The following is an 11,166-nucleotide window of genomic DNA, read 5'->3' on the forward strand; positions in this document are numbered from 1 at the left end:
GGGCTATTGATGACTCCCTACCCATGATCTGTACGCTTGTGAAACATGGACCACTTATAAATGCCATCTCCAACTCCTCGAAAGATTCCATCAATGGTGTCTCCGAAATTTTTTACACATCACTTGGGAAGACAAGCGAACTAATGCCAGTGTACTGGAAGAAGCAAAGATCACCAGTGTTGAAGCAATGAGTCTTCAACACCAACTTCGTTGGACTGGTCATGTTGTGCGGATGCCTGATTATCAGTGTGGTGTAGTGGTTAAGAGTGGTGGACTTGTAATCTGGTGAACTGGGTTTGATTCCCTGCTCCTCCACATGCAGCCGCTGGGTGACCGTGGGCTAGTCACACTTCTCTGAAGTCTCTCAGCCTCACTCGCCTCACAGAGTGTTTGTTGTGGGGGAGGAAGGGAAAAGGAGATGGTTAGCCACTTTGAGACTCCTTTGGGTAGTGATAAAGCGGGATATCAAATCCAAACTCCTCCTTCTTCTTCTTCTTCTTCTTCTTCTTCTTCTTCTTCTTCTTCTTCTTCTTCTTCTTCTTCTTCTTCTTGTCTTCCAAAACAACTACTCTATTCCGAACTTAAAAATGGAAAGCGTAATGCTGGTGGTCAACAAAAGAGGTTTAAGGAGTCTCTCAAGGCAAATCTAAAAAAAAAAAGTATTATTAAACACCAACAACTGGGAAACACTGGCCTGCGAGCGCTCCAGTTGGAGAACAGCCTTTACCAAAGGTGTCATGGGCTTTGAAGACACTCAAACTCAGGACGCAAGGGAGAAACGTGCTAAGAGGAAGGCATGCTTAGCAAATCCACACCGTGATCAACTCCTGCCTGGAAACCAATGTCCCCACTGTAGAAGGATGTGTGGATCCAGAATTGGCCTCCACAGTCACTTATGGGCTCACTGTTAAAACCATGTTTATGGAAGACAATCTTACTTGGCTACGAGGGATCTCCAAAGAAGAAGAAAGAAGCTCTGCCTGCATAGTTGCTTCCGAACAGAGTTGGGTGAGCTTCCTTGTGCTCCTCTTTCTGCTTGCATGCTTCTCATGGTCATCTGGTTGGCCGCTGTGAGATCCAAGATGCTGGATTAGATGGGCCATTGGCCTGAGGCCTTCTTATGTTCTCATGACCATTGTCCATGCTTCCTGGGGCTCCTGGGAGCCCAATCACCTATGGACGGCCATAGATTTTCCCACTCCTGCTTTACCACCTGGGGAAGGAAAGAGTGCATGGGTGATATTTGATGGGCTCATTGCCCGCTTGTCTGCAGGGCCAGATTGACATGACGTTGCAACTCCTGATGGATCGGATGATTGATTTAACTTGAAAGCAGCCGTGGAAGTTAAGATCAAAGCAACAGGAAGAAGAAGGGGGAGCATGAACCCTTTCCCTTCATGCCAGGTTCTCAGGCTCAATCCATGGGGCCCTCCAAACACCCTTTAAATTTTATGACAGTCAGATGGGTGGGGTATAAATAAATTATTATTATTATTATTATTGGCAGCTAGACTGGTGACGGGGGGCGGCCGCCGAGACCACATAACACCGGTCTTGAAAGACCTACATTGGCTCCCAGTACGTTTCCGAGCACAATTCAAAGTGCTGGTGTTGACCTTTAAAGCCCTAAACGGCCTCGGCCCAGTATACCTGAAGGAGCGTCTCCACCCCCATCATTCTGCCCGGACACTGAGATCCAGTGCCGAGGGCCTTCTGGCGGTTCCCTCATTGCGAGAAGCAAAGCTACAGGGAACCAGGCAGAGGGCCTTCTCGGTAGTGGCGCCTGCCCTGTGGAACGCCCTCCCATCAGATGTCAAAGCGATAAATAACTACCTGACATTCAGAAGACATCTTAAGGCAGCCCTGTTCAGGGAAGTTTTTAATCTGTGATATTTAATGTATTTTTGGTTTCTATGGAAGCCGCCCAGAGTGGCTGGGGAAACCCAGCCAGATGGGCGGGGTACAAATAATAAATTATTATTATTATTATTATTATTATTATTATTATTATTATTATTATTACCACCTCCCAAGGGAAACTGTTCCACTGTCAAAGAAGCTCTTTCTACCATAAAGTTCTTCCTGATTTTTTCAGGCAGAATCTCTTTTCTTGTATCTTGAATCCATTGGTCCAAGTCCTAACGCCCTCCCATCAGATGTCAAGGAAATAAACAGCTATTTGACTTTTAGAAGACATCTGAAGGCAGCCCTGTTCAGGGAAGTTTTTAATGTTTGATGATTTATCGTGTTTTTAATATTCTGTTGGAAGCCGCCCAGATGGGTGGCAAAGTAATAATAATAATAATAATAATAATAATAATAATAATAATAATAATAATCTGCTTTATTATTATCTATCCTGGCTCTACCTAAGAGTGTCCAATCGTACTGTCCTCCTGTGTGCAAACAGAGAGACTTTCAAGGCAAGAGGCCTGAGTGGATGGAGTCAGCCACTTGCAGGAGAAATGGGGGGGGGAGGTTTTCTCTCCTGCCTCCCCCCACTCCAGCTCCAGATCTGCACCCTCAGACAAATCTGGCATGTACAGCTGGCCATTCCTGGCCAGCTGCAGCCAAGGAGGGATATCAGCAACCAGGCGCTGACATGATGCACTTTGCATCTCAATGCTGCCTTCTGCAGCCAGCACAAAAGAACCCCCAAATCGGCATTTTATTAGCTCCGAGTTAATTATACCCCTCCCCATCACATCAACACACACACACACACACACACACAGACGTCTCTTGAGGATGACTCCTGCAGGCTGGAGGCAAAATTGCAACCAAATTTATGCCTGGAAAATTGGCCAGGGCTGGAGCGAGAGGGGAGGGGGCTTGGAATCATTCTACACCTTCTGCCAACTTTATGGGAGATTCCAGACAGATGGAACTTGGCGTCAGGGACACACAGACAACCCCTGGTTTCAGAATTTGCCTCTCTGCATGCAGGTTCCATGCCATTTTAGTATGAAGCAGCACCCACCCGTATCTCAAGGGCTCTGTTCAATTTTTTTTGGGGGGGAAGGGTGTGCGTTTCACACGTAAATACAGTGGTGCCTTGGTTTTCGAACAGCTTAGTTCCCGAACAATTTGGAACCCAAACGCTGCAAACCCGGAAGTGACTGTTCCAGTTTGCGAACTTTTTTGGGGGGGAAGCTGAACGTGCTCTGTTTTTATTGTCCTCTGCTTCTGATTAGTGTGTTCCTCTTCCTGTTTGGGGATGTGGATGGTGCTGTGGGTTAAACCACAGAGCCTAGGGCTTGCCGATCAGAAGGTGGGCGGTTCGAATCCCCGCAACGGGGTGAGCTCCCGTTACTCAGTCCCAGCTCCTGCCAACCTAGCAGTTCGAAAGCACATCAAAGTGCAAGTAGATAAATAGGTACCGCTCTGACGGGAAGGTAAACAGCGTTTCTGTGCACTGCTCTGGTTCACCAGAAGCGGCTTAGTCATGCTGGCCACATGACCCAGAAGCTGGACGCCGGCTCCCTCGGCCAGTAAAGCGAGATGAGCGCCGCAACCCCAGAGTCGTTCACGACTGGACCTAAGGGTCAGGGGCCCCTTTACCTTTACCTTCCTGTTTGAGTTTTCTGTTTCTGATTTGAACACCTGCTTCCGATTAGATATTTGGAGCTTATATTTGGTGCTTCTGTTTTTGCTTTTAAAAATTATGTTTTTGTTTGTGTGGCTTTTTTGGTTAATTTGTTTTTCTGACTGTGTAGAACCTAGTTCTACACAGTGATTGATTGATGGTGTGACTGTGGAAATGGATAAAAGCTGCAAAGCCAAGAGAACCATTAACAGAACAACAATAGAGGTAGTGAAATTCATGTTAAATTTCTGTTTTAGGGGTCGTTTTTAAAAGTCTGGAATGGATGAATCCATTTTGCATGACTTTCTATGGGAAAGCGCGCCTTGGTTTTAGAACGCTTTGGTTTAAGAACGGACTTCTGGAACGGATTACGTTTGGGAACCAAACTGTTCATCCCCTCTGTTTCTAATGTTTGGAGTGTCAGAATGGCACTTTGCACATGTGCAAGGGAAGTGTCAGCAGGTGTGAGGACACACTGAGGTTCGTAGAAGCACCAACAAACTTTACTCCCTCAAACTGACTTCCAGTTTCTGTTTGTGAGTGGAGTTGGAGAGGCTGGAATCTTGAATCAGGAGCACTCGAAGCTGTGGCATTTTGTTGCAAACCTCTGTGTCGAATCACAGGGACCAAAACTACATTTGAGGCCACCTAATCCAACCTCCTGCTCATTACATCCCTGGAATCAGCAGAAAAAGACAACATGCATGGTCTTTCCAAGAAATTAACTAATTAGAGGGTTTGGTCACATGCCAAGGGATTTTGCCAGGGACTCATCCACACAGGCAACAGAATGTGGACTCCTGCCTTGGGGATATGGAGTTGACCTGTTCTGGGTGCAGGTGACGGATGTCCTTCAGAATGTTCATCTATTATTATTATTATTATTATTATTATTATTATTATTATTAACAAAGGTCCATATAGTTAAAGCTATGGTTTTCCCACTAGCAATGTATGGAAGTGAGAGCTGGACCATAAAGAAGGCTGATCGCCGAAGAATTGGTGCTTTTGAATTATGGTGCTGGAGGAGACTCTGGAGAGTCCCATGGACTGCAAGAAGATCAAACCTATCCATTCTTAAGGAACTCAGCCCTGAGTGCTCACTGGAAGGACAGATCCTGAAGCTGAGGCTCCAATACTTTGGCCACCTCATGAGAAGAGAAAAGACTCCCTGGAAAAGACCCTGATGTTGGGAAAGATGGAGGACACAAGGAGAAGGGGAGGACAGAGGACGAGATGGTGGGACAGTGTTCTCGAAGCTACCAGCATGAGTTTGACCAAACTGCGGGAGGCAGTGGAAGACAGGAGTGCCTGGCATGCTCTGGTCCAGGGGGTCACAAAGAGTCGGACATGACCAGATGACTAAACAACAACAACAATTATTATTATTATTATTATTATTTAAAAAAAAGATTTCTCCTGCCAGTGAAATGGCAGGGCATCATAGAGAAACACTTTAGCAGAGGAAATCCTTTTCATAAGCCCAGTAACTAAAGATCGTAGTATCATAGAGTCGAAAGGGACCATGAGGATGATCTAGTCCAACCCCCTGCAGTGTAGAATCTTTCTGCCCAATGTGGATCTTGAATCCACATCCCTAAGATTAAGAAGCTCATGCTCTACCAACTGAGCAATCTCAGGTATTTGTTTACTCACATATAAACACGTAAAACATTCACATGGGGCGGGTGAATCCATCAATTTTGATTTCTCTCCGTTTCTTATTTTTCTTAAATCCACATATCCACCTCACTTTGCAGGGTTCTTATTTTTTTTAAAGGCCTCATGAAAATTCAACGGCATTCTAGTGCAAATTTCTCCTAATGCAGTATACACATTTGCAGGCAATTTCACCCAAAGTACCGTACATAGCTCTCCAAACCAATCCTCCTCGATCTAATGCACTTTTGTTTTTTGCTTGTTACCCTCGGTAATATATACACCTTTATAAACAAGACTGTGCCCCAGTTATAGGAATTATCGTACACATTCCTCAGCTGGGGAATCGCATTGCAAAATTCAGTTTGCGTTCTGCAAGGCGTGAAGTGGTCTTTAAATGCAAACTGAAATCCATTTCTCCCTTATCCTGACTCCCAACTTGTGCTCAGATGCAGAGATTCCCATCCTGCTCTTAATAGGATCACTTGCTGCCGGGCAAGGGGGGAGCCCAGTGCCCCCCCCCGCTCTGACAGGCGAAGGAGCTGCCTTGGCCTTCCTGGGGCATCAAGCATGCCATCCACTCACTGGCCTGACAAGCTGGCCGGATGGCAAGTGGGTCACCCAGTCTCTCCTCTGGCCGCCTCTGCCGGCTGTGCCTGCTCTGATTGATGATCTGGACAATGGGACTGACACCCTCTGCCTAATTGTGATTAAGTGCAGGGCAGGCAAATGTGGGGGGGGGGAGGCATTGCAGTGTGTGTGTATACACATATGTGCGTGTCTCATGCAAGTCGCGAGCCTCCTTAAAGAACAGCTTTTGCGGAGGAGGAAATTGCAAGCAGCTGGGCAATGGGCACAGATAGAGGGAACCCCCCCTCTGGCCGATTGTCAAAGGGGGTGGGGAGGAAGATGCTGTTGGTGGACAGGAAAAGGGAAGTATAACAGGAATATACTCTGTCCAGATGCTAAAATCTTTAACCTTTGCTAAAAACAAAACAAAGATCATGGCCACTGGTCCCATCACCTCCTGGCAAATAGAAGGGGAAGAAATGGAAGCAGTGAGAGATTTTACTTTCTTGGGCTCCGTGATCACTGCAGGTGGTGACAGCAGTCACGAAATTAAAAGACGCCTGCTCCTTGGGAGAAAAGCAATGACAAACCTAGACAGCATCCTAAAAAGCAGAGTCATCACCTTGCCAACAAAGGTCCGTATAGTTAACGCTATGGTTTTCCCAGTAGTGATGTATGGAAGTGAGAGCTGGACCATAAAGAAGGCTGATCGCTGAAGAATGGATGCTTTTGAATTATGGTGCTGGAGGAGACAGTTGAGAGTCCCATGGACTGCAAGAAGATAAAACCTATCCATTCTGAAGGAAATCGGCCCTGAGTGCTCATGGGAAGGACAGATCCTGAAGCTGAGGCTCCAAGACTTTGGCCTCCTTATGAGAACATAAGACTCCCTGGAAAAGACCCTGATGTTGGGGAGAAGGGGACAACAGAGCGGACACCCCGAAATGACTAAACAACAACAACAACAACAAAACAAAACCCTGAAGCCTTCCTTTTAGGAATTTTAGGTGCCAAAATCCCAAGGGAGAAGAAAAGACTATTTATGTATGCGACCACAGCTGCACAGATGTTATTGGCCCAGAGATAGAAAGAAGACGAAGTCCCAACCAGAGATGAAGTTGATGGATGTCAAAGTGCAAGTATATAAATAGGTACCGCTCTGGCGGGAAGGTAAACAGCGTTTCCGTGCGCTGCTCTGGTTCGCCAGAAGCGGCTCAGTCCTGCTGGCCACATGACCTGGAAGTTGCACGCCAGCTCCCTCAGCCAGTAAAGTGAGATGAGCGCCGCAACCCCAGAGTTGGTCACGACTGGACCTAATGGTCAGGGGTCCCTTTACCTTTACCTTATACTTATTGGAGACCTTCCCAGCTGTCACTGCACACTCCCTCACAGGTGACACTACAAACTTCCTGTAGACTGTGATGCCCCATCCATGAAAGTTATTCCTGCAGGGGGAGAAGTGGAAGGGTTTTGTATCTGAATTGTAGCAGTGGGAAATGCAAAATCATACTTAATGAGAGGGCCTCCAAGTCCTTGAAATGCCCACAGAAGTTCCATTTTCCAGATGGAGAACTGAGGCTGGATGCACCATATATCATATCTACAGAACTGTAGAACCGTGGGGAGCTGGATCCAGTCATCAGCTGCTCTTCCATCCTTGCCAAAACTGTGTGTTGCAGCTGTTAAGGGATTACACCCATTTCACAAGTGAAGATCTGCGACACCTGGAAGAACCCAAGAGGCAGCAGTTTTTGCATATGTCTATCATCATTTACCCCTTAACACCAGAAGTGACAATGCTCTCTGAGAATGCCTAAAATTGTTGCCTCGCAAGCCTTCGTTTTGGCATTTTAAATGCTGGATGAGATTTCGGTCATTTACTGAAAGTGTATTGTAAGGAGCGAAAATGTCCCATGACTGAATTCCAGAGACAGAGGTAGCGAAATCTAGTGACTTACGTTGCCCTTTTGAGCCAATTTGCATTAAGCATAACACGGTACCGAAATTATATTTGTCATTCCATGCTCCGCTCACCACTTTATATGATCTTATGCAGTTTGCAGAAGAGAATATTACATGCATGGTTGACCTTAAGATTTGCAAGCAAATGTCTGATCCTCTCCAGATTTTCTCTGGCCTTTAGATTAATTATAAAATTATATGAATCAGCTGGCAAAATCTGTGTTATCAGCATATTAAACAGGGGAGGGGAGTATGTGGCCCTCCACACCTCTCCATCTGGCCCCCATGATTCTTCCCACCCTGCTGCCCTCCCCAGTCCCCCCTTTGCACACCATGCCTCTCACTCGCCCTACATCACAGCCTGGAGAGCCAGTGTGGTGTAGTGGTTAAGAGCGATAGACTCGTAATCTGGGGAACCGGGTTCGCGTCTCCGCCCCTCCACATGCAGCTGCTGGGTTACCTTGGGCAGATCATACTTCTTTGAAGTCTCTCAGTCCCACTCACCTCACAGAGTGTTTGTTGTGGGGGAGGAAGGAAAAGGAGAATGTTAGCCGCTTTGAGACTCCTTCGGGTAGTGATAAAGCGGGATATCAAATCCAAACTCTTCTTCTTCTTCTTCCTCAAGTGTGTTCACCTGATGGGAATGCGTTCTTGAACTCTGGTTGTTGTTGTCGTTTAGTCGTGTCCGACTCTTCTTGCCCCATGGACCAGATCACGCCAGGCACTCCTGTCTTCCGCTGCCTCTCGCAGTTTGGTAAAACTCATGTTGGTAGTGTCGAGAACACTGTCCAGCCATCTCATCCTCTGTCGTCTCTTTCTCCTTGTGCCCTCAATCTTTTTAAGATGCTGTCTAGGTTTGTCATTGAACTCTGGTATTGTGCCTCTTTTCCCTGGGTGCAGGATAGAGAGGGCTGTGTGCTTAGAAACCACAACAGTAAAACTTGCATTCATTGCTCCGCCCACTTTTGTCCATGGCCACCTCATGCAGCTCCTGGGACCCCAGCATGCAGCTCCTGGGAGGCTGCTGGGAAGAGAATGTGGCCCCCAGACAGAAAAGGGTTCCCTGCTCTTGAGAAAAACAAACAAGCCCATGGGAAGCAGAGCAATGGCTTCCATTCCACTTCTGGGGCATCCTTGAGTTGCTCAGAACCCTCTTGGGCTTTTGGAGGATGTGCTCCAAGTGCAAGAATCAGCAATGGTGGCTGAGCAGCCCCAAAAGAATCACATGGCTTTTCTTGCCTTCCTGTTGCTGCCAACTGTGCAGCACCAGTTCCGTGGCATGCAAGGCTACGCAGAAAACCACAAAGGCGGAAAAGCAAAACTGCTGAACCAGCGTCGGGACCTGGTTCCTTGAACCTATGCCGCCATCTGGTGGATCTCAAGGTAAGTCCTGTCAAAGGCGACTACAGTGGTGCCTTGGATTACAGACGCTTCAGGTTACAGACTCCGCTAACCCAGAAATAGTACCTCAGGTTAAGAACTTTGCTTCAGGATGAGAAAAGAAATTGTGCGGTGGCAGCGGGAGGCCCCATTAGCTAAAGTGGTGCTTCAGGTTAAGAACAGTTTCAGGTTAAGAACGGACCTCCAGAACAAATTAAGTACTTAACCCAAGGTACCACTGTATGGGGTTGTGGCGCTCATCTCACTTTTAGGCCCAGGGAGCCAGTGTTTGTCCACAGACAGCTTTCTGGGTCATGTGGTCAGCATGACTAAACCACTTCTGGTGCAAGGGGACACCGTGACGGAAACCAGAGCACACGGAAACACCGTTTACCAGGGGTCAGCAAACTTTTTCTGCAGGGGGCCGGTCCTCTGTCCCTCAGACCTTGTGGGGGGCCAGACTATATGGGGGGGAATCCTCCCCACTGACTCTCCCCTCCCTTCTCCACAGCGCCGGGCGAGCCCCGGTGGCTGCTTACCTGTGCCTTGCGAGTGGTAGAGGCTGGCAGTGGCAGCAGTGGGACAATGAGGGGCCGAAAGGGCTGGCTCCGGAGAGGGGCTGCTTAAAATGGCTCAGCCAACTGCAGCTCAACAAAGCCCAGCCCCCTTCCTCCTCTAGGCAGGGCGGGGAGAAGCCAGGAGGAGGGAGGGAGGAGGCTCCACCGTGGTATGTCTGAGGAAGGTGAGGGGGAAATGGTGCAGCCCAAACGATCAGAATCTCCACGTCGATCTATGCAGCGATTTCCAAACCATCTGCAGGCCAGATCCAGAAGGCAATTGGGCTGGCTCCGGCTCCGGGGCCTTAGTTTGTCTAACATGACATTTACCTTCCTGCCACAGCAGTACCTATTTATCTACTTGTACTGGCACGCTTAGGGACGCGGGTGGCGCTGTGGTCTAAACCACAGAGCCTAGGGCTTGCCGATCAGAAGGTCGGCGGTTCGAATCCCTGAGACGGGGTGAGCTCCCATTGCTCAGTCCCTGCTCCTGCCAACCTAGCAGTTCAAAAGCACATCAAAGTGCAAGTAGATAAATAGGTACCGCTCCGGCGGGAAGGTAAACGGCGTTTCCGTGTGCTGCTCTGGTTCACCAGAAGCAGCTTAGTCATGCTTGCCACATGACCTCGAAACTGTCTGCGGACAAACGCCGGCTCCCTCGGCCTATAGAGTGAGATGAACACTGCAACCCCAGAGTCGTCCACGACTGGACCTAACTGTCAGGGGTACCTTTACCTTTACTGGCATGCTTTCAAACTGCTAGTTTGGCAGGAGCTGGGACAGAGCAACGGGAGCTCACTCCGTTGTGGGGATTCGAACTGCCGACCTTCTGATCGGCAAGCCCAAGAGGCTCTGTGGTTTAGACCACAGCGCCACCCGCGTACCTAAGGGATTCTTGGATTATTCTCAGATATTTGCAAATCAGGAAAAGCACCTTCTGTGCTGCTATAGATCATCCAGTGCCGGCCACAGTGATGTGGTTCAAGGTAGCTTCCTCAAGCGGGAGATACTGGGGAGGGATGTGGGTGGAAAACAGCTGCAGGAGGATGGAGGGCAGAGTGATGTGTGTGTGCCTGCTGTCTTGAGGTGAAGGGAAGCACTTGTTCGGTTTGCACCTGTACAGAGAGTGGAGGGAGGCATCAGTCTGTCCTTTGCCTCAGGCCCCAAAAGGTCTTGGGCTGGCCCAGAGACCAGCTTTTCCCAACCTGGTGCCCTCTAAATGTTTCAGAGTACAACTCCCACGAGGCATCCTTTGGAACTTGTGCTTCCCTGAAGACTGCAATTCAGTTCTCTAGCCATGTAAGGCTTACAAATACTGGGGTAAATCGCACACAGAAGTGCATTATATTAGGAGAAACTGCTCTGCAGAAATAAAGCAAAATTGCAAACAAAAATGTGCAGCTGTTATGGCTCGGCTGGAAACCACAGGAGGGGGGAAAGTCCTCTTGTGAC

The 11,166-nt window shown here is 48.2% G+C and overlaps 1 protein-coding gene across 1 annotated transcript in view; it reads right to left on the reverse strand.

Annotated features, from left to right (window-relative positions):
- The window catches only part of ANGPT4 (angiopoietin 4), a 199,884-nt gene that overhangs the window by 22,636 nt on the left and 166,082 nt on the right, over window positions 1-11,166 (reverse strand). The gene's annotated exons all lie outside the window — the stretch shown is intronic.

Source organism: Podarcis filfolensis (genome assembly GCF_964270895.1).
Source record: "Podarcis filfolensis genome assembly, chromosome: 6".
In the NCBI taxonomy this organism is placed as follows: domain Eukaryota; kingdom Metazoa; phylum Chordata; class Lepidosauria; order Squamata; family Lacertidae; genus Podarcis; species Podarcis filfolensis.